Genomic DNA, 24,499 nt, shown 5'->3' on the forward strand with positions numbered 1-24,499 from the left:
TTACTGGAACAAGTAAAGAAAGCCAGGGTGTTCACCAAGTTAGATCTTAAGGGTGCTTATCACCTGGTGGGAATGCGGGCAGGGGATGAATGGAAGACAGCATTCCAGACCAGGTATGGGTTATTCGAATACCTGGTCATGCCCTTCGGGCTCTGCAATGCCCCTGCCGCATTCCAGTTTTTCCTAAACGACGTGTTGCGAGAGATCTTGGACAGGCACGTCATCGTGTACATAGATGATATCCTCATCTATTCAGAATCCGAGGACATGCATATCCAGCATGTTAAGTCGGTCTTGAAGATACTACAGGATAATCTCCTTTTTTGTAAATTGTCCAAGTGTGACTTTCATGTTACTACCGTTGAGTTTTTGGGGGTTATGCTTACCCCTCAGGGACAGGAAATGGCGGCGAGGAAGGTTCAAGCAGTAAGAGATTGGCCTAGTCCTCGAAACATCAAGGACGTCCAATGCTTCCTCGGATTTGCCAATTTCTATAGACGTTTTATTCATCAATTCTCGAAAGTGGTAGCCCCCATAACTAGGCTGTTGAAAAAAGACCAAGGATTCCTGTGGGACATAAGGGCTCAGGAAGCATTTGCTGCGTTAAAGGAAGCCTTTGTCACTGCACCGATCTTGACGCATCCCAATACTGATGCCCCATTCATAGTAGAGGCAGACGCATCAGAGGTAGCAACAGGAGCCATCCTTTCCCAGAGAAACGAAACCACCGGACAATTGCATCCTGTGGCGTTCATGTCACATAAGCTTACGGGGGCAGAACGTAACTATTGCATAGCCGAGAAAGAGCTCTTAGCTATCGAGCAGGCATTCACTGAGTGGAGACATTTCCTTATGGGGGCAAAACACGTGGTGACGGTTTATACCGATCACCGCAATCTACAGTTCATGTCGGCAGCCAGACATTTGACCCCCAGACAATTGAGGTGGATGCTTTTCTTTTCGGGATATAATTTCATTATAACCTTCAGACCCGGGGCAGACAATCGGAAGGCGGACGCCTTGTCGCGCCAATCATCTACTAAGGACTCGGAAGACAGAGCAGAAACCTCGATAGTGGACCCTGTCAAGGTGGTTTGTGGCATCCAACCAGATGCCTTTCTGCAAGGAATACGATATGGAATCAGAACGAATCAGTGGAAAAGATGGTTGCAGTCACATCCTGAATGGCAACTACAACATGGCTTTCCTATCAAACAAGGGCAGATGCTGGTACCCACTGAAGCCTTGCGTAAACAAATGTATGAGTGGTGTCATGCGTCACCCAGTGCTGGACATGTTGGAGTGGGGAAGACTCTGGATCTGATTCAGCGTAGATGTTGGTGGCCTACGATCATGGGGGATGTACGGAAATGGGTGACGGAATGTGACGTTTGTGCTCGCGCTAAGTCTGATCATCGGAGGCCTGCAGGTCTATTGCAGCCCATGCCTACTCCTTCTTCTCCATGGGAGCGTATTTCTTTGGATTTTGTGGTCGGTCTTCCAAGAGATCAGGGTTGCACCACTGTGTTAGTGGTCATTGATTACCTAACAAAGATGGGGCATTTCATCGCTTGTCCACAGATACCGACAGCAGGTCAAGTGGCACAGCTTCTTATGAGACATATTGTTCGTCTGCACGGGTTACCTTCAGTCATAGTGTCGGATAGAGGTTCTCAGTTCACGGCCCAGTTTTGGAAGGCATGGTGCTCCTCTCTCCACATCAAGACGGCGTTGTCCACGAGCTTCCATCCCCAGACCGACGGACAGACGGAAAGACTCAATCAAACATTGAAGCAATTCCTGCGCTGCTATGTTTCCCAGGAGAAGAAGGACTGGGTGGAGCATCTTTGGCTAGCAGAGGTGGCATACAACAATGCAACTCATTCTGCTACGAGAGTGTCGCCGTTTTATTGCACGTACGGGCATCATCCCCGTTTTCTCCCTTTTTTACAGCCGTATAGAGAGGAGAACGTGCCTGAGGCGGCCAGAAGGGTGTCTCATCTCAAGAGAATTCTGGTGCAGGCGCAAACCTCTTTGAAGTCCTCCAAGGTGGCCTATAAGATCACGGCTGACAAAAGACGTCGTTCCGGTCCGGTGTATTGCGTGGGGGATTGGGTATGGCTGTCTACCAGGAACATCCGATTCCGGCACTACAGTGTGTTTAACCCTCGGTACATTGGTCCCTTTCGTGTGTTGCAGTGCGTCAATCCCGTGGCGGTGAAGCTGCTGTTGCCAAGACATATCCGCATTCATCCGGTATTTCATGTATCCCTACTCAAACCGGCCGCTGCTGTGGTGCGGCGCCTCCCACCTCCCTTGCTGGTTTCTGATGGTCTGGAATATGAGGTGGAGGGGATTCTGGACTCCAGGTGGCGGGGTCGTGGCCTTCGATATCTGGTGGCGTGGAAGGGCTACGGTCCCGAGGAGAACTCGTGGGAGCCTGCATCGGGCGTTCATGCACCACGTTTGGTGGCTGCATATCATCGCCGTTTCCCTGAGCGTCCTGGTCCCCTTCGGCGCTCTAGGTGAGGGGGGATGTACTGTCAGGTGTCGTCGCGCCGCAAGGATCCAGTGAATAACGAGGAGAGGAAAAACTACAGTCCCCAGAAGGCTTAGCGGACGAAAGGCGGAGCTTAAATAGAGGCTGCGTCCGGGAGCCGGTGTCGGATATTCCGGTTCATGTTCCATAGTGTTCCTGGCGACGTTGCGGAGAAGAGTGTTCAGTGCTGGTGTTGTGTAGGAAGCAGGTTGGTGAGTGCTTTACCGACGCTGTTGAGTTCCGTTCTGTCCTCCGTTGGAGTGCCTTGCCTTCGGCAATTGCGGAGGACAGCTGCTGAGTTGCGGGCATTGTTACTTCCGATCTGTGCTCCGTTGGCGAGCCTTGTCGCGGGCTCTTGCGGAGTACACGCTGTGTTTTTGATTCTTCCTGTTTACTCCGTTGGCGAGCCTTGTCACGGGCTCTTGCGGAGTAAACGCGTTGTTTGTGCTTATTCCTGTTTCCTCCGTTGGCGAGCCTTCTTTCCCCGGCTATTGCGGAGGAAACTGTTGTTTACCTTTATTTTGTAAAGACCCTCTGTTGGACAGCCTTCTTGCACCGGCTATTGCAGAGGGTCTTCATTATCATATTCCTTTGACGGGAAACAGAGATTACCGCTTCATACTTCAAAAGCATACAGGTAACCTTTGTCTCCAGTGTTTGTGGGTGACGTAACCCTTAACTTTTCTTTGGGAGAGTAACTGTTTAACTGCTGACCTTCTACATAACCATAAACTTGGATAACTGTTTCTTCAGGGCTCTGAAGAGCTAGAGTAGGGTACGTAGTGTGGTTTTCTTTCCCTCATATCAGTATTTCCTAGTGCAGGGTCATAGGAGGGGTGTTTTATTACCGTGCTTTCTATTTTGCAGGGGAAGGCAAGAACAGGCTGATGTACGTAATCTCAGTATAGAGAGGCATCTTCTGAGTTCAGGCAGTCAGCGTTCTATATACAGGTATAGCGGGGTAGAGTCCGAGTGGTATTGTGCTTATAGTGTATACCTACAGAATTGACACCAATCCTGTGTTTGTTTCTGTCTTCACAGCTCTCCCTCCCTGCTGTCCCCATCCTATCCTCCCTGTTTATTATTTTTGCCCTCACCTGATCCTTCTCTAGCCCACGGCTATTACAGCATTCTGGGCTTGGATAGATCTGGAGGTGGCCTACTTGTACCACAAGCTGATCCTGAGGACGGAGAGGATAACAGCTACTCAAGACCTGGCTATTCGAGCAGTAGCAGCATTCCCCCTCCCCCACTCCCCAAGCGCCTTGAGACCCTCACGGGTGAGTAGTCCACTTTACAAATGTTCTGATTGATTGATTATATATAAGTCCTGTTTGTCCTAGGCGCAAGGTTGAACCAGTAAGTCACTTTAAGCCTGTTTGAATGAGTGCCAAAGCCAGGAGACCCAAAAACCATCCGCTCACATCAGAACATGGATCCTAACCAAGCTGTAACGTAGTGTGCTCAGAATGTTAATGAACTCCAAAGGGTCTGCATCTCATTAAAGAGGCGATGGGGGAAACTCATAGTCGGTAATGTAAATACTGTAGTGAGGGCCAGGCGCACAGCGTAAGTTATATGAAAATGTTTGTTTTTTTGAAAGTTGAGAAATTGTTGTTTGAAATTCCAATGATTTTGAGGGTGCTCCAACAAGTGGCGTAACCGTCCCATAAGCCGTGGATGCCCCCGGGTAAGCTGAGCGCATTACAAATTTCATATAATAATAATAATAATAATAATAATAAGCCGTAAACTGGTGACTGATTGAGTGCGTTACCGTGTGCGTAAACGCATCCTTGTGATAGGGCACACCTTTGGGTTCGTCATAAACACGACAGACTCCTGTGTGGTTTCAAAATTGACGTGATTTTATTTTTGATTCAAATTTATCGTCGATATTCACGTGTTCTTACTTTGTAAACTCATTTTATCCATATTTAAGCATATGATTCATTTGAGTCGAGACTGCAGTATTTCACACAAAACAAATGCTCCAATGCATTTCGGGCTGGAACAGCCCTTTCTCAAGGAGCGCTGAAAACATAATGATAAACGCTTTTAAAATGTTGAACTGACTTGGAATGCATACATAAACATACATAACATTATTTTCCAATGGTGTAAATTCGCTGATAAACATGCTAACCTCGTCACCTGTTGGCGTGTAAAAAGTTACCTTATAGACTGTGGGGGCTGGATTTAAATGTGGCATTTTTACGAAAAGACTAAGTGAAGGGTATGTAAAGGCGCTTACATCAATGTAGCTGGTTTGCTTGGTGAAAACCTGCGTGATAAGGAAACAAGTAGAAGGTATTGTAAATGGGCGTTTCAATCCAAACGGTGAAACAGCATTTCAACACCCGTCGGGGCCCCGACTTACTTGTGGAATTGTTACACGCTTGCGTAGCGCTTCAGGTTAGGCTCCGTCATCCGTAGCGGTGACCGGGATCTAATGCGGAGTTTTCCACGGAGTGGAAGATAAAGTTCCAAGTTGGCGTAGTGAAACGGAGTCATGTGTCGGATCATGTGACTCGGTTATGAAGCATAGTGAAAGAACTTGGGGTGAAGTTGCATTAGAACAACCATATTGGAGTGGGAAATTAAAATTTGGGGGTGAGAACCCGTGATGGGTTGGGGGATATGAGGGAAACATGTTTGTAAGACGTGTGACTCTAGTTGTAAAAAAGATGCATGAGCCGTGCATTTGAAATTATGTATGGACAGTAATAACACTCAAGCTAATGCTGCCAAGGGGCAGATGTGCAAAGAAACGGTACCACGCAGGGTACTACAAAAAGGCACTTAATTCAATGCGGTCGTTCAGACCGTGCGGCTTCATTGCTTTAAGCCTGTAAATCCAGGACATTTCTCTTTGAAGAAGATGTTTGTTATTGTCTTTCCCTTCTCTTTTGCGAATAGTCTCAAGGACCATGTACTTTAGTTGGGCCACGTTATGGTTAGAGTCATTAAAGTGGATTGCAACACTGGATTTTTGGTTTTTAGTTTGAATGTTTGATTTGTGTTCGTTAAGACAAACTTTAATTTTTCTAGTAGTTTTTCCCACATAGATCATGCCACAAGGGCATTTGAGAAGGTAAATGAGGTTAGAGGAGTCGCACGTGGCATCAACATTGAGTTTGATTTTGAAACCTCTCATCGGATGTTTCTGAAAATTCCTTGACCGGTATCTACAACCTTCTGTAATCAAGCTCAAAAGTTACATCAAAGATACAACAGAATTCCTAAAAAAACTTTCTGAAACCAACATCACTAAAAATGAACAACTGATCCTCTGCACCGCAGATGTCAAAAGCCTTTACACCTCCATTCCCCATGGCGGGGGCATTGATGCCATTGAAAACGTATTACTGAACAGTAACATCACCTGTTAGACCTGGCACCTTGGCGTGAGGTTCCCTTCCACTTTTTGCTGATGTGCCTCCGATGTTTTGCTGGTTTTCCGATACTCAGGGCACTGCGCCACGGCTGACCCGTGCCGCAGTGCAAGTGCTCCCTACTGTAAATTATACATGCGATTGGTATCCATGATTGGTTCTTGGATCTACTGTCAGTCCCTAGTAAAGTGCACTAGGAGTGCCGGGGCTTGTAGATGCCAATACTGCTAGTGGGCCTGCAGCGCTGGTTGCGCCACCCACAGAAGCAGCCGTAAAGATGTGTCTGGGAACTGCGACCGCAGAACCCGCGTGCGGTCTCGTACTGTCACGCTAGCTGGGCAAGTGCACCCACTTGCCAGCCCCTGAACCTTCCCTTGACTACATATTAGTCACCCCTATGGTAGGCCTGCGGGCAGGGTGCGTTGTAGGTGTAAGGTAGGACAGGCCCTGATGTGTGTGGCATGTCCTAGTAGTGACTTACAACCAAAACCGTATTTCACTATTGTAAGGCTACCTGCTCCATTAGGCCAGACTGAGCTGCGAGAATTATTACACCCTATAATCCCGCAGGCTCAAGGAGTGAAGGACTGGGTTCTTTAAGACCCAGCGGTGCCAGGGCACAACACCTGAAACCTTCGTGGGTAACCTGCTCCGGCGTACGAATCACAGAGACACGGGACACTTCCTTCGACGTCAAAGATTCAAGGTTTATTTGCTGCAGGGAACACAGAAGTCACGACAAGTACACCACGTGCAACTTGGGGAGACTGCTTCAAATTGGTTCTGTGGATCGCTCCTTTTATACAGTTTTTACCCATAAGACAACATGGTACACAAAGGTTTACAACCCGGTTCTCACCATTATCCCCCAGAGGGGTCGCTTTGGTCACTTTGAAACACATGAGGTCCGGAACATAAGTGCGGAAACATTTGGCGGTTCCCAACTGTATAAACCCATCTTCCCACCATTAGCAAATTCCAATCGGCAGTAAAACAGATCGAAATAGGAACAAAGACAGGTGTAGAGGAAGACGGAGACAGTGGGGAGATCGGAAAGGGTGTAAAAGGGGAGGTATCGGGAAACACGAGATACAGGCATCAAAGGGACGTGCCTAATGAGATGCACGGCTGAGACAATAAGTCCGTGCGGCAAGATGAGCCTCGAACGGCGCCATCTGCTTTACAGTAGCATCCCCCTCGTCATAAAGACACTTACAAAGAACATGTGTCTTCCGCAAATATCTTGGGAGTCCCAGGGTCGCGAAGCGGACAACGTCCGTTCGCTGGCTACTTGAGGGCAAGAGACAAAATGGATGCCGTATCTAAGATGGAACCCGTGGGTACAGATGAAAAACCCACATAACAAACGAACGGTTTAAGTTAGCACAGCGAAACTGCGCACACTTACTAAACTCGTCATTTGCGGTTCATAGATACCAGACTCGACCATATTCGTGCGAGTCGAAAACACCACTTACGATTGTCACGGAACCTCAGACGCTCCTTTTGCCCTCATGTAGACAAGCACTAGTCGGAATCATATTCGATATTCATCAGACCATCGAGATGTTGCTGTAGCATAGCTCTGTCCAACCGAGTCCCCTTGGTAACAGATGGTTGTCTCATACACGTTGTAGCACAGAGGCCACATAAGGCAGGACCACACTGCACACAAAGGCAACACGTGAACAGGAACACTACAACGACTCCGATGATCATCAGAATCTTCCAACCCCAAGTCGACATCAGGCCCCAAAACCACCCAAGTAGCGTCCAATCCCCTACATCCACGTGTATGGATTCGGAGATCTTATGCAACCTCGAGATGGCTTGATAGACAGTAGGAGCATTATCTGGAATGAAAATGCAGCAGCTCGAATGGATCACCTTACATACCCCACCTCGATCTGCTAAGATGACATCTAAAACCATACGGTTTTGTAACGTCATAAGTCTCTCCGCCTGAAGTTCTGTGGTGATATTACCAAGGGCACTGGCAGTAATATTAGCTGTCGATTCTACCACTCGAGTCAACTGTCTCAGGTTCCTACTATTGACCATAGGTCCCCAAAACGGGAGGAAACCCTTGAAAAAGTCTCCTGCCTCTTGACCGGCAGTATCCTCTTCGCTAATTACGCCTCGTACAACTCTAGTCTTATGATAATCGGCATCTACAGTAAACGTCGGAGGCAACAGATTGGCAATGAAACATGAGCCCATGAAGTCAGCGGGCAACCATGTGTATGCTCGATCATAACAGATAAAGTATGTACCCTTGGCAGCCAGAAACACAGGGGACGAGAACATCGGCAGAATGTAATTTTCAGTGCAAGCACTTGCTCCAAGTCGGGCTTGTGATCTTCGACCACGACCCATGAGACAGAAATTACCAGTGTGGGGTACGACCCATATCGGATGCGAGCTTTTGAGCTGCTTTTCACTAGTGAACGCACTATATTCACCTCTACTTAGGACTCTATAGGCTTGTACCTCTTCTTCGGGAATAAGCGAGGGATCATAGATATCACTATCTAAATCCTCTATTGCTATTGACAAAGGTTTTTGATACGAGGTAGGACCAGAGTAGGGGGAACGTGGTTCTCGAATGGGGTGGAAACCCAGTGCGCTTCGAAACATTGTTTGAAATGCTCGAGCTGACCCTTGGGAACTATACGGTAACACCAGATATGGAATTCCCTTATCCGTAGTATGTGGCATCAACCCACACACCCAACAATTAGTAGTGTTAACCACTAATTGATGCTGATGAAGGAGCTGAATAAAGGAATTGTTGCGGAATTCTACACGTCTAGCCTGTTCGTGTTCCGGTAACATGTGAAAGGAATGGGGAGAAACAGTGGAGGTAAGTTTAGGATCAGAAGTAGGAGTAGGTGTAGCAGAAGGTAAGAAGTAGGACATCGTATAATACACACCACCCGCCAATAATGCAGAAGCAGTCAAGAATAATACAAACAGTTGGAATATAAAACATTTGGTACGACTGAGTTGCTGCAGCTTGAATCTGTAACCCTGAGCTCCCTCCAAATCATTCAGCTTCGAGAATGCCATTCCCTACGACCGTCCGCAACGTTTCTTGACGCACTTCGTTCTGTGTAGCAATAGTCAATCCCTAGGAGTTCCCAGGAACCGACGGCCTTTAACCTAGCGTCAAGACCTACTATCCAGAAGGAAGTACGCGCGCGGCCCTACGGCCTTTAATGCACAATATGTATATATGCAAAAACAAAGTCTCTCAGCTGTGGAAGCAAAAAGGTACAAGGAATAGAGCTCAATATATGTACAATGAATAATTACAGTAATACGAAGGTTCAAAACTGATCACGGAAAACGGGATAATGCAGTTGTCAATACAGCAAAGCAAGATTTTTTATTTGTCCTTAGTGCGAGCTCGAAAAAAGTATCGGGTTTTCCCAGGACGTGTCTGCTCGTCAAACAAAGGATCCGTTGAAGGGACAGCGTCCTGCTGATCAGTTGAGTGTTCTGGTCTTGAGTCTTTTGCTGCTAATTGTTCAACAGTGTCTTTCTGCTGCGCTGGGGATTCTCCAACAGGCTGTGCGTCGCTGAAAGGCACAAACGCCGGCAATGTTTCTGTTTCTGTTGACGCAATGCCTCTCCTTACCCACGGGTCTGCCGGCAAAGGGATGGGGACTCGTTTAGTGTGGGTGGCATGCACCCAATTCTTACGTCCCTCGAGACGAACGGCAGTCCTCGTGGCCAGGAGCACTTGATAAGGTCCGGTGAACCTCGGGTCCAGATTATTCTTGCGTGAAAAATTTCTCGTCACCACCCAGTCTCCGGGCTGGAGCTGGTGGCCTGGACCCTCCGTCTGCGTCGGCAATGCGTCGTAAACCTGTTGGTGAATTAACCTCAGTTTAGCAGTCAGGTCATGTAGATAATCGATCAACATTGGATACTCAAGATCAGAAAACATTCCTGGCCTAGGAACCCCCCACACATTCGCAGGACGGCCAAACACTATTTCATAGGGACTAAGCCCTACTCGGGAGTGTACAGTCGCCCTAGTTGACAGTAATGCTAAAGGTAAAGCGTCAGGCCACGAAAGACCAGTCGTAGCCTGAATCTTCGCTAACTTAAGTTTAAGGGTGCCGTTGTACCCTTCAACCAATCCAGCTGACTGGGGATGATTGGCGCTGTGGAATTTCTGATTAATTCCAAGGCCCTTGCACACACTCTTCATCACACTTCCAACAAACTCACTTCCGTTATCTGACCACACGACTCTAGGCATTCCATACCGAGGAAAATATTCCTTCAGTAGGATTTTCGCAGTAGACAAAGCAGTATTGTCTTTGAGAGGATAGGCCTCGATCCATCGGGAGAATGCGCAAACCACAACTAAAACGTATTTCAGGTTATTGCATCGCTCCATATGGATGAAGTCCAATTGAATCACCTCAAAGGGATATGAAGGGGGAGCAAAACTGCCAGGAGGAGTTGGGGTTCCTTTGCCAGGATTGTACATTATACACACCATGCAATTCTTCACCAGACGTTCAGCACATTTCGTAATGCCATCATTCTTCCACACCGGAGACAGCAACTTACAAATACCTTTCGCGCTAATATGTGCTAACCCATGTGCCATTGTCACAACGGCCAGCACATACGCATCCGGCAACATCCATCTTTTCTGATCAGTCAAATCAATCCAACAACCATTCGCATCCAACTTTCCCGTACTTTCTTTCCACTTCATCTTTTCAGTCTCGGTGGCCTCATTCTGAATTGCTTTCACACTCTCGATAGTGTCTTCACACATACTCGATTCTGTAGGCCACCTAACCGAACTCGTCACATACATTCGAGTGCTAAGGTTCCAGGAAGTCTCCTTAGCAGTCTCATCCGCAAACGCATTACCACGACCAACATCATCCGTCACCTTCCGATGCGCACTACATTTAACAATCGCAACTTGCGTAGGCAAGGTCAGTGCATCCAAAAGGTCATTCACAAGCTGGCCATGCTGAATCTTCGTACCATGCGACGTCAAGAAACCTCTCTCTCTCCACAATCGTCCAAAACTGTGAGCGACACCAAACGCATATTGGCTGTCGGTAAACACATTCACACGTTTCCCTTTCGCTAATACACATGCTCTAGTAAGAGCAATCAATTCTGCAGCTTGGGCAGAATTCTGATTTAACCTTGCAGTCTCAACAACAGTATTCAATGTTACAACAGCATAAGCAGTAGTCACATCGCCATTCGGCAACTTAAAACATGACCCATCCACATACAAAGTACCATCCGGATCTTCCAATGGGGTGTTTTTAAGGTCCACTCGACCTTTTGTTTCCTCTTCGGTCCTTAAGTAGCAGTCATGTTCTGCTACTTCATCTGACTCTGTGCTAATTGGTAACAAAGTTGCCGGATTCAGAACATTACAACGTTTTATCTGAATGTGGCTTGCCAAGAGCGTCAGCTCGTACCCAGACAACCTCGCACTCGTCAAGTGCTGAGTTTTCGTTCGATTCAAAAGAGTATCGACTGCATGCGGAACCATCACCGTAAGCATATTATCCATGACCAATCCTGCTGATTGTCGGATGGAGACCGCAGCTGCCGCTGTTGCTCGTAAACAACTCGGCAATGCTCTAGCTACTGGGTCCAAGGTCGAGGAAAAATATGCACATGGACGCTGCTTACCACCAAAAGGTTGCGTTAAGACACTCAAAGCACAACCTTCCCTCTCGTGAACATATAACGTAAACGGCTTACTGTAGTCAGGCGTACCTAACACAGGAGCCGAACACAATGAATCACGCAGTTCAGAAAAACTTTTCTGACATTCTTCCGTCCATGGTAAAGGAGTTGAAACATCCTTGCACGTAAGAGCCACCAATGGTTTCGCTAGCAATGAAAAATTAGGAATCCATTGCCTGCAGTACGACGTGATACCTAGAAAGGCACGCACATCTCTTTGGGTTTTTGGCACAGTCATTCGCGCAATCGCTGCAATTCTCTCTGGGGTCAACTTCCTTCCCTCCTTTGACAATAAGTGACCTAGATAATTTACTTCTTGACAACAATATTGGAGTTTAGAAGGTGACACCTTGTGATTTAACTCACAGAGATGTTGCAGCAACGACACGGTAGCGATTTTGCAAATGTCCTGAGTATCAGCAGCCACCAATAAGTCGTCGACGTATTGGATCAAGGCCGCACCAACCGGCAACCTAAACGCATCCAGTTGACCCTTCAAGGCTTGGCTGTAAATAGATGGACTTTCACAGTAGCCCTGAGGAGCGCGTTTGAACCGGAAGCTGCGTCCACCAAGAGAGAAACCGAAAAGGTCCCTGCTCTCCTCGGCAATCGGGATGCTGAAAAACGCATTTTTCAAGTCAATCACCGAAAACCATGATGCAGAAGCTGGAATCAGAGTCAGTAGCGCCGTGATGTCAGGCACAACGGGAAATTGAGGAACCACAATTTTATTCACCTCCCGTAAATCGATAACAAAACGATAAACAGGCGGTTTTGAAGGATCAGTACGTTTAAGAATGGGCAGCACAGGGCTGTTGCACACGTTTCCCCGAGTCTCTTCAATAACATCTTTCTCGATCAAATCATAAATGATCGCTAACAATGCTCGTTCTCCATCAAGAGAGATACGATACTGGGGAATACGTGGCAATCGCACATTAGATTTCAACTGTACAACATAAGGGGAGATATCAAGTAGGCCCACGTCATTTGGACCTGTTGCCCACAAAGACGCAGGAAGAGAACTCAATTCCGGTGGAAGCTTGTCGAGAGACAAGTACATGGGAGAGACAACCCTCTCTCCTAACGTAAGCTTTACACCCGCAGGAGAACAATACAAAGTCGCATGCAAACGTTTAAGCAAATCCAGGCCCAAAAGGTTTTCACCACAACCCGTAGTCAAAATCAACGGAGCTTCTAGCTCACGTGGCCCAATTTGAAGGGGCAAAGGGCGTGAAACTGGATTGCTAACAGGGGCGCCAGAGAATCCAACGGAAACATTTGTTAAGCCAGACAAAGGTGCGCCAGGGAGTTTCGAATGCATGATAGAACTTTTCGCTGCACCAGTGTCCAACAGAAAAGGCTCAACGACGCCCGATGTAGCAACTGCGACGTAAGGCCCTCTCTGATCAACCGGAACTGATACCACTCCCTCTCCTTGTCTTTGGCTATCCTAGTAATTACTGTCGTCAGTTCCCTGATCGACGTAATAGTCATCTACATTGTACTGCGCAGATCGTCCTTGCGATGATCCACGTTGATCGAAACAATTATTAGAAGTGGATGAGTTATCCGAACGATCATTCTGAGAACCACGACCTCTACCACGTGATGCTTGCTGTGAAGCACCACGACCTCCTCTAGATGAGTTACCACTGTTACGTTCATTCAAAACAGGACAATTGAATTTAATGTGTCCCTCCTGTCTACAATAAGCACATTGATTGTACCCTAACGATGATCTTTGGGAGGAGGAATCGTTACGCGGCTGCGATCGATTCGATTGCGACTGCGATCTATTCTGTTGGGACGCATTCTGATTGGAACGCGGAGGATACGCTTGTTGCAACAACACTTTAGTTTTGAGCTCTTTCGTCTTTTTATCAGCACGGTCGTTCTCTTCTTTTTCTCTATTCTCATAATATTGTGCCGTAGCCAATATCTGAGCCGAAGTAGAAACGGCCCATGCACTTTCCGAATTCTTTAACTTATTGCTCAAATCGGGCAATAAATTCGAAACAAATTTATCCACAAACAATCTTTGACCACCCTCAGTACCCATATCCTGTCCACTATGGTCGATGAATGCTTCCTCGAACCTCGTAAAGAAGTCGGAAACACTCTCATCTTTTTTCTGCTTACAGGCTGACAATTTGTCCCAGTTTACCCTCATAGCTGGCATAAGCGTTTTCATTAATGTTATTATTCTTTGGGGAAGAGCAGTAATCATCTGGTCGGGTTTAGCACCACCAACTTGTCCGGCATCTGCCGCTACAATGGCAGCCCAATCACCACCTAATTCATTCGGATGGTTTTCCTGCCGAATCTTAGCCCATACCGGTTGCGGTACGACGTTGCCAAACAACATATCGATATCGGAAAGATTCATTACCGTAGCATCTACGAGCTGTGATAATTCTTTGTAATACCCTGTAGGATTTTTGCGAGGGTCAGGCAAAGATTGCTTGACCTGTAGCACTTCCGAACGTTTCCATGGGAGATGTATCCATACTCTCTCAAAATGTCCCACTGTCGTCGGAGGTTGAGCATTAGGATTAGGTGGTATCCAGACCGGCGGAACTTCACGCATAGGATATTGACCAGACTTGTCTGGTTGTTTTTCAATATCCTCAACGAACAATGCATGAGGTATCGGAGCGGGACGAAGTGATAGCAACCGCTCAACAGCACGTCGAACGTTGGTATCCACTATCAGCCCATTTGCGAACTGAAGCTGAAGATCAGACAGAGCGGTGAGCACCTCGTCAGGCGCATCGGCCGCTATCTGATCATGAAGGAACTTACACATTTCGTTAAACACATATCTCTGGGTTGGTATATTGAATTGACAAAACGTGTCGAGGACAACACGGGGTGGACATCTAAGAGGATTTACCATCCAACCCATCGCCATATTATATAGCGCAACGCGTTCTCTGTTTCCAGGAAGCTGACTACGTCTTTGAGGACCATCAGAACCAGCGGACCCATGAACAGGTCCGAGCGAATGAAAGAAACTAGCCGCAAGAGGAGAATCGCGACTACGAGTAGAGGGAGAAGAATAAGACACAGGACTAACAAGAGAAGGAGTAGAAACAGTAGCAACAGCAGGAGTTAACAAAACAGGAGCAGTAGCAGGAGCAGGAGTATGTGGAAGCGGAGGAGCAGTAGGGATAGCAACAGGCAAAGGAGCAGGAACAGTCGGAAGGGCAGGTGCAGGTTGAGGAACAGGCGGAGGAAGAATAGGCGGATGAATAGGTACGGCAGGGACCACAGGAACTGCGGTACCCTGTACGTACGGAGGTGGTGACTTCATAAGATAAGACATTAAGGGATCCTCAACTGGCTCTTCCTTCTTTTCCGGCTCCGTAGACAAAGCAGGATAACATTTATCTACGGTCATACGCTGTAGTCTATCAAACACTTCCTTATCCTTAACCTCCTTATCTCGCTGAAATTGCTCTGCTTTCTTCACTATGGTAGCAACATTATCTCGCTGATTACGTTTAGTCTGTCTGATTTCTTTCTGTCGGGCTTCTTTACGCCACAACCAAAAGGCATCAAACATGGCCGGCCTTGACTTTCTTTCGAACAATTTAATCTCTAGATTATCTAAGATCGGGGCCTCGAAGCTACCATGAGGTGGCCAACGAAGGTCGCCGTCCTTTTTCGTGTATTTAATCCAATAATCGTTAAAGGTAATTGGGCCTAGCCCATGTTTACTATAGAGCTCATACGTGGGAGTTCCAACCGGAGGTATCGGACACGAGTCCTCCAGTCGGGAATCCGTACCACATGGTCTGAAACAACTAAACAAAGTACTGCGACCAGGCATCTTGCACACTAGCCGAGTTTCACAAACTTCAAGGGTTACGGGATTTACCAAGTCCCAGCAAAGAACAAAACCCTCGGTTTTTGGCGGCTGCAGTCGTCAAACAACACAACAAAGTACGCTAGCAAAGTGTCACCGACAAAAACACTCACACAGCGTTAACAACAAAAACACTCGCTAAAGTGTCAACAACCAAGAACTTTGGGAGCGACCCACAAATACTTAACTCAAAAATCGATGGCGTCACCAGGAAGGCCCGTCAATCGTCTCGCTATACCAAGGTCTACGCCAGGCGCCAAAACAGGTCTACAGTCAGGGCAGCAGTCCGTCGCAGCCGTCCGGAGGCGGGAATCTTCGCGGGAAAAGTCTTCGGGCCACTTATTTCGACAACAGGATCGATGAAGCGGAGTGCACCTTCCCTCGGAGATTTCACACGAAGTTCCTCACGATCGTCGGGCTTGGACCGGTACCACTGATGCAGCCCCACGTTGGGCGCCAACTGAAGGACTGGGTTCTTTAAGACCCAGCGGTGCCAGGGCACAACACCTGAAACCTTCGTGGGTAACCTGCTCCGGCGTACGAATCACAGAGACACGGGACACTTCCTTCGACGTCAAAGATTCAAGGTTTATTTGCTGCAGGGAACACAGAAGTCACGACAAGTACACCACGTGCAACTTGGGGAGACTGCTTCAAATTGGTTCTGTGGATCGCTCCTTTTATACAGTTTTTACCCATAAGACAACATGGTACACAAAGGTTTACAACCCGGTTCTCACCATTATCCCCCAGAGGGGTCGCTTTGGTCACTTTGAAACACATGAGGTCCGGAACATAAGTGCGGAAACATTTGGCGGTTCCCAACTGTATAAACCCATCTTCCCACCATTAGCAAATTCCAATCGGCAGTAAAACAGATCGAAATATGAACAAAGACAGGTGTAGAGGAAGACGGAGACAGTGGGGAGATCGGAAAGGGTGTAAAAGGGGAGGTATCGGGAAACACGAGATACAGGCATCAAAGGGACGTGCCTAATGAGATGCACGGCTGAGACAATAAGTCCGTGCGGCAAGATGAGCCTCGAGCGGCGCCATCTGCTTTACAGTAGCATCCCCCTCGTCATAAAGACACTTACAAAGAACATGTGTCTTCCGCAAATATCTTGGGAGTCCCAGGGTCGCGAAGCGGACAACGTCCGTTCGCTGGCTACTTGAGGGCAAGAGACAAAATGGATGCCGTATCTAAGATGGAACCCGTGGGTACAGATGAAAAACCCACATAACAAACGAACGGTTTAAGTTAGCACAGCGAAACTGCGCACACTTACTAAACTCGTCATTTGCGGTTCATAGATACCAGACTCGACCTTATTCGTGCGAGTCGAAAACACCACTTACGATTGTCACGGAACCTCAGGAGCATGGTAGCGAGTCATGTTTAGTATGCCTGAACTCAGGATGATAAAATATTTCTTGTAGTCAAGTTTATTTTAGTATCCTGTGTTTGCAAAAGCTACTTTTAGAAAGTTAGCATTTGCTTGCCTAACCATTTCAGCCCGCCTCTGCTGGTATGTGTATCTGACTGTCTGGGATGTGTGAGTGACAGGGCTGGGGGGATGACAGGTGGTGAATGCGCAGATTACACCTTAGTGGGAGGTAGGAGTGGCTCTTGACTCTGGATCTTGCTGTGCTCTGCCACCACAATGCTGGCTCCACCCTCCTGGGGAGCGACTGATGACTCAGTCGACATCTGGCCCAGGAAGGGCGAAGCCCCATCAACAAGGTACTCTGGCTGCCCCTGTCCGCACAATGCTGGCTCCACCTCCTGTGGGGCGTCTGATGCGCCTGCCCCTCACACTGAAAGCAGAAGCCGGATTACGCCACCCGAGTACTCAAGGACTGAAAGTGGCTATGCAAAGGCCCCCCTGGCCTGCGAGAACAAAAGAAATACCGTATAAAAGAAGGAGCCCTGCTCCTTGAAAGTTAGATCCGGTTTGGGCTACAGAAGGAACTCTGCCCGACGAGAAGGACCGTGAAGGACAAGGAAGAGTGCTGTCTCTTGCCTGTGTCTGGTGCCTTGCTGCCGAAGGAGAGGAAAAAGGAAAGACTGCGAGAAGACTTTTGCTTTACAAGACTTTGTGCCAAACTCTGCTGAAACGATCTCCAAGGGCTTGCTGCTGAACTTGCCCCCTGACCAGCGCCCCAGGACCAGTGGGCGCTACACCCTGAAGAAAGCGACTGTGTGTGCTGCTATCGCTGCAGTACTGACAGAGGAGTCTGGGAGCGCTGGGCATCCCTGCCACGCTCCCCGTAATCCAAGGCATCGACATCCTCCCGAACACCGTGACTGGCGCCCCAAAGCAACAGCGAGAGCAAAGTGAGGTCCAGCCGCCGCTGGCCTGAACACCGTGACCGCCTCTGCACCGGGAAACCTAGAGCAAAGTAAAGGAGGACCCGTCCGGTCCAAGCTCCCGAATTGACTGTGCTTCGAGCCGTCAATCCACCTGCGAAGACGGACAACCGCCTGTGAGAACCCCCCTCTGGTCGGTATCCTGCCCGACAGCCCAGCTGTGAGCGCATAGCTACAACCGGCCCTTGGCTGGGTACGTCCTGCACTTGGGGACCGTACGGCCACCGGCCGCCACCACAACAGTCGTCGCCTCCAGGGTTGGAGAGAACGCCGAAGGAAGGACCCTGCCACAGAACACCGCTGCCCCGGATGACCCGTGAGCTGCTCGGCTGAGAGCCGCAACGAACAGCGACCCCGGGAAGGCAACACGACGTGGGACAGCTCCCCTGGAAGCCGCCTGCTCCACAAGAACTTTGTTGAACTGGGCAGAAGGCCCTAAAGAATGCTTATTGCTGGAAAGAACTGTGGCAACTTGAACTAAGTAACTGGGAACCGCTATTTGAAAGTTTGATAACTGTATTCACAAGCCTGCTTGAAATTTATATAAAGATATATATTTTTACAGAATACAGTTTGGTCTCATTGTGTGGTGGGTTGGTTGTGAGGGTGTAATATTGCAAGTGTTTAACCCTATGTGCCCCAAAGATTAGCCTACGACTGCTTAAGCCACACTACCTAGAGGGTAAGCAGAGGTTGTCTGGAAGGTAACCCTCAGCCCTGACGAGGAAGAGAGAGTCCCTGCTTGTCGCTAGTGTTGCACTGCGCCAACTAGAGCCTCCCCCTTCCTACATTGGACGCAGCGGTGAGGATTTTCGAATCTACATTTGCAGTATCTATACCTGAGCTTCTGACCATTGCACAGTGATTACAGTCCAGTTACTTAGCCACAGACTTTGCTTTTGAATTTTGCCGAAAGAAGATTCCGAGTGTAAGAGCCATGCCGGGCACGAAGAGCCTGGATGGAGCGGAATCCACGACCTCTGAGGTGTTGGAGGTGGAGTGGGACGCCGCGAAGCTGGATAAATACACCAGAGCTGAACTGAAGTTTTTTTGCAAGAAACTCAAGGTTCCGCACGTTGGTTGCAAGAACAAGCCAGAGCTCTACAAGGCCCTGAAAGCCTGGATAGAGTCCAGAAAGGCCCCGGAGGATCAAGATGCCCTCGCGGAGCAGGATGCAACTGAGGAGCAGAATGCACTTGGGGATCTGGTGGATCTCGAAAGGCAAGACAGCGTGCACAGCTTTGGTAAAGGCCTGTCGCCAGAGGAGCTGGCAGATAGGAAAGAAACAAGGAATCACGAGAGGAAGCTGGCAGAATTAAAAATCCAACTGGAGCTTGAAACAAAAAGAATGGCGCTGGAAGAGCGAAAGCACCAAATGGATTACAAAGTGAAAATGAGGGAGATGAGTCTGAAGGAGAGAGGCTTGGATCATCCTCCCTCTGGTGGCAGCACATCGCCAGTGCAGGTAGAGTCAAGAGTGCACATCCCTAAGGACGTAGTTAAAGAGTTCTTTAAGGGGGATGACATAGGACAGTGGTTTAGGGCATACGAGGTAGCCATGTCCTCCCACCGGGTCCCTGACAAGGATTGGGGAGCGGGGTTGTGGGGAAGGTTCCTTAGCGAAGGGCGAGATACCTTGCTAGATTTGCCCGTTGAAAATCAGAGATCCTATTCCCACATGAAAGAAGCTTTAATGAACAGGTACGGGCTTACCCCTGAAATGTATAGACAGAAGTTTAGGGGATGTACTAAGCGGCCTGGGAATACGTATGTGGAGTATGTGACTTATTTTTGCAGAGCACTGGATGGTTGGGTGAAGGGTAGCAAGGTGAATGATTTTCAAGGTCTCTTTGATCTGATTGCATGGGAGCACTTGTCTGATCACTGTTTTCCTGAGTTACGCCAACACCTGATCGATAGCAAGCTGTCCAACCCGAGGAAGCTTGCTGAGGAGGCGGACCGCTGGCTCAGCACCAGGGTCCACAAGGGTCCCGTGGGAGACTCCGCCAAGAGTGGGCAGGGTCCCCAGCAGAAGAGTGGGGGGGACAAGGGGGGAAAACAGAAAGGGTTCCAAAAAGGCCCCCAAAGTAGTTCCCAGGGGAACCAGCAGCAAGGTTCTCAGCCTCCCCCACCCCCGAAGCAGAATGGGGCCCCGACAGGTAAACCTGTTCCAAAGGGGCCCTTCAATTGTTACAAATGTGGCGAGCCTGGGCACATATCCAGTGACCCCAAGTGTCGCCTGTTTGGAAAACCCGCACCCACTGGTGCTCCGCCCCGTCAAGTGGCTAGTGTTCACTTAGGAGAAGAAGTGATGGTCCCGGGGGGTGGAGATCCCGTTCACATGACCCTAGTCTCGCTAGGAGACAGTGAGATGATCCCTACGAACTACCTGCCCTCTAACACTAAGAAATATGGGCAGGTGGTGATCATCAATGGCAAGGAAGCTGAGGCTCTTAGAGACACAGGAGCCAGTGTGACTGCAGTGAGGCAGCACCTGGTGTCTCAAGAGCAGGTTGTACCCCATGCCTACTGTAGGGTTATCAACGCTGATAATTCAGAGAGTCAGTGTCCGATGGCTCAAGTTCCCTTCGAGTGGGGGGGGGGGTCTCTGGTACTCTGCAGGTCTGTGTAAGGAAAACCATGCCTGTTGACTGTTTGCTAGGGAATGACTTGGAGCACTCCCCTTGGGAAAAGGTGGAGAAGACGACTCACCTGCGGATGGTGGGTCTGCCTGACTGGGTGTGCGTGACCACCCAGTCAATGGCAGCCAGTAGGGGTGATCAAGAGGTCCTGGGGCCTGAAGGAGAGGCCCAGGAACCGGCCTTAGGGAGAAGGCGCAGGGGGCGCGGGAAACCGGTCCCTGAAGTTCCCACGGTCCAGGAGGAAGCAGACCTTGAGGGGGATGCCCTGGAGCCTACAGGGGAACAGATCGCCGAACTGGGGGACCTGCCTGAGCTGACCCATTGGCAGCAAGAAGGAGGACCCTCCAGGGAGGAATTCTGCAAGGAGCAGAAAGAATGCCCTTCTCTCGTGGGTATGCGGCAGCAGGCTGCAGACCAGGCCAATGGTGTTCAGGCCAAAACACATTATGTGTACTGGGAGAACGACCTCCTGTATTCAGAGCCTAAGGCTGCTGAACCTGGGTCAGCCCGTGTGCTGGTGGTACCCCAGAAGTTCAGAGCCTTCCTACTGGGTCTGGCTCACGATGTGCCTTTAGCAGGACATTTGGGGATGGACAAGACCTATGACAGGCTTGTCACCCACTTTTACTGGCCCCAAATGCACAAGAGCTCAGACGCTCATTGTAGAACCTGTCCGACTTGCCAGGCAAGTGGGAAGACCGGAGGGAAGAACAAGGCTCCCCTCCAACCCTTCCCTGTGGTTGGTACGCCATTCCAGCGAGTGGGTATTGACATCGTTGGGCCTCTGGACCCCAAGACAGCCATGGGCAACAGGTTCATCCTGGTCTTGGTGGATCATGCCACCCGGTACCCTGAAGCCATCCCTCTGAGGACAGTGACGGCCCCCGTGGTGGGACGTGCACTGATGGGAATTTTCTCACGAGTAGGATTCCCTCTAGAGGTGGTGAGCGACAGGGGGACCAACTTCATATCCAAGTATATGAAGTCCCTTTGGCAAGAGTGTGGCGTAACGTACAAGTTCACCACACCTTACCATCCCCAAGGTAACGGGTTAGTTGAGAGATTCAACCGAACCCTGAAAGGCATGATCATGGGCCTAGAAGGTCCAATGAGGCGTAAGTGGGACGTCCTCTTACCATGCCTGCTCTTTGCATATCGCGAGGTACCACAGAAGTCCCTAGGGTTCAGCCCCTTTGAGCTACTGTACGGTCACCCCGTGAGAGGACCGCTGAGTTTGGTAAAGGAAGGCTGGGAGCAATCTCCCAGGAAACCTCCCCAGAATGTATATAGCTACATGCTGGCCTTCAGAAACCAAACCAGACGCTTCAGACAACTTGCCGAGGCAAATCTGGAAGCGAGCCAGGAGGAGATGAAGCGGTGGTACGACCAGAATGCCACTCTGGTCGAGCTTGAGCCTGGACAAGAGGTGTATGTCCTGGCCCCAGTGGAGCCCTGTGCCCTTCAGGATAAGTGGACAGGCCCATTTGAGGTTGTGGAGCGCAAGAGCCCAGTGACATACTTGGTGGACATGAAGACGCCCAGGAACCCTTTGAGGGTCCTACATGTCAACCGCCTCAAGCCCCACTTGCGAAGGTCCGAAGTGGGCATGTTGTTGGCAACTGATGACGGAATGGAGGAGGAGTCGGAGCCTCTTCCTGACCTCTTAGTGGCCTGTGAGAAGGACGGGTCAGTGGATGGAGTTAACCTCTCACCCACCCTGACCCCCGAACAACAGGAAGACTGCCGCCAGTTGCTGGGGCAGTTTCCAGATCTGTTCTCCCTGGTTCCAAGTGTCACAGATTGGTGCGTCCATGATGTGGACACTGGAGACAGCTTACCTGTGAAGCATAAGGCTTACAGAGTGACTGACAGGGTCCGGGCCTGCATCAAGGAGGAGGTCTCCAAGATGCTTGCCCTTGGGGTGGTTGAGTCTTCCAGCAGTCCTTGGTCCAGCCCCGTGGTCTTGGTCCCAAAGGCTGCTGCGCCGGGAGCCACACCCGAACTACGGTTCTGTGTGGACTACAGAGGACTCAATTCAGTCACGAAGACTGACTCGCACCCCATCCCCAGAGCTGATGAGCTCATTGATCGGCTGGGGGCTGCCCGGTTCCTCAGTACGTTTGATTTGACGTCTGGGTACTGGCAGATCGCCTTGACCGATGGGGCAAAGGAGAGGTCGGCATTCTCTACACCAGATGGGCATTTCCAGTTCCGGGTTATGCCATTTGGAATGAAGAATGCCCCTGCCACCTTTCAGAGATTGGTCAACCAGGTGTTGGCTGGGCTGGACGAGTTCAGTGCCGCCTACCTGGATGACATCGCGGTGTTCAGTGGCACATGGCCAGAACACCTGCGACACCTCTGGGAAGTGTTGATGGCCCTGCGCAGAGCAGGCCTCACAATCAAGGCAAGCAAGTGCCAGATTGGGCAGGGTTCGGTGGTGTACTTGGGACACCAAGTGGGGAGTGGCAAGGTAGTACCCTTGCAACCCAAAATTGAGACCATCCTGGCTTGGGAACCCCCCAAGACCCAGACTGCAGTGAGAGCCTTCCTGGGGCTCACTGGGTATTACAGGAGGTTTGTCAAGGGCTATGGCACGATTGTGACCCCCTTGACAGAGCTGACTTCGAAGAAGCAGCCCAGGAATGTGATCTGGACTGACACCTGTCAGAAGGCTTTTGACACCCTGAAGACTGCCATGTGCACGGCGCCCGTGTTCCTGGCTCCTGATTTCTCCAAGGAATTCATAGTGCAAACAGACGCTTCAGAGCATGGTGTAGGGGCTGTTCTTTCACAGATGACTGAGGAGGGCTTTGACCAACCCGTAGCCTTCATAAGTAGGAGGTTACTCCCACGGGAAAGTAGGTGGAGTGCAATAGAGCGTGAAGCATTTGCTGTGGTCTGGGCGCTGAAGAAGCTAAGACCCTACTTGTTTGGGTCTCACTTCCGAGTTCAGACGGACCACAGGCCCCTCAGATGGTTGATGCAAATGAGGGGTGAGAACCCGAAACTGTTGAGGTGGTCCATTTCTCTACAGAGCATGGACTTTACGGTGGAACACTGCCCTGGCACCGATCACGCCAACGCTGACGGTCTGTCCAGATTTTTCCGCCTTAGTGATGTGGAACTCCCTGGGGAAGGGTAGTTCCCCCCACATTTCAGCTGGAGGGGACACATGTTAGACCTGGCACCTTGGCGTGAGTTTCCCTTCCACTTTTTGCTGATGTGCCTCCGATGTTTTGCTGGTTTTCCGATACTCAGGGCACTGCGCCACGGCCGACCCGTGCCGCAGTGCAAGTGCTCCCTACTGTAAATTGTACATGCGATTGGTATCCATGATTGGTTCATTGGATTTACTGTTAGTCCCTAGTAAAGTGCACTAGGAGTACCGGGGCTTGTAGATGGCAATACTGCTAGTGGGCCTGCAGCGCTGGTTGCGCCACCCACCGAAGCAGCCGTAAAGATGTGTCTGGGGACTGCGACCGCAGAACCCGCGTGCGGTCTCGTACTGTCACGCTAGCTGGGCAAGTGCACCCACTTGCCAGCCCCTGAACCTTCCCTTGACTACATATTGGTCACCCCTATGGTAGGCCTGCGGGCAGGGTGCGTTGTAGGTGTAAGGTAGGACAGGCCCTGATGTGTGTGGCATGTCCTAGTAGTGACTTACAACCAAAACCGTATTTCACTATTGAAGGCTACCTGCTTCCATTAGGCCAGACTGAGCTGCTGGAATTATTACACCCTATAATCCCAGCAGGCTCAAGGAGCATGGTAGCGAGTCGTGTTTAGTATGCCTGAACTCAGGATGATAAAACATTTCTTGTAGTCAAGTTTATTTTAGTATCCTGTGTTTGCAAAAGCTACTTTTAGAAAGTTAGCATTTGCTTGCCTAACCATTTCAGCCCGCCTCTGCTGGTATGTGTATCTGACTGTCTG

This window comes from Lissotriton vulgaris, chromosome 8, assembly GCF_964263255.1.
Source record: "Lissotriton vulgaris chromosome 8, aLisVul1.2, whole genome shotgun sequence".
In the NCBI taxonomy this organism is placed as follows: domain Eukaryota; kingdom Metazoa; phylum Chordata; class Amphibia; order Caudata; family Salamandridae; genus Lissotriton; species Lissotriton vulgaris.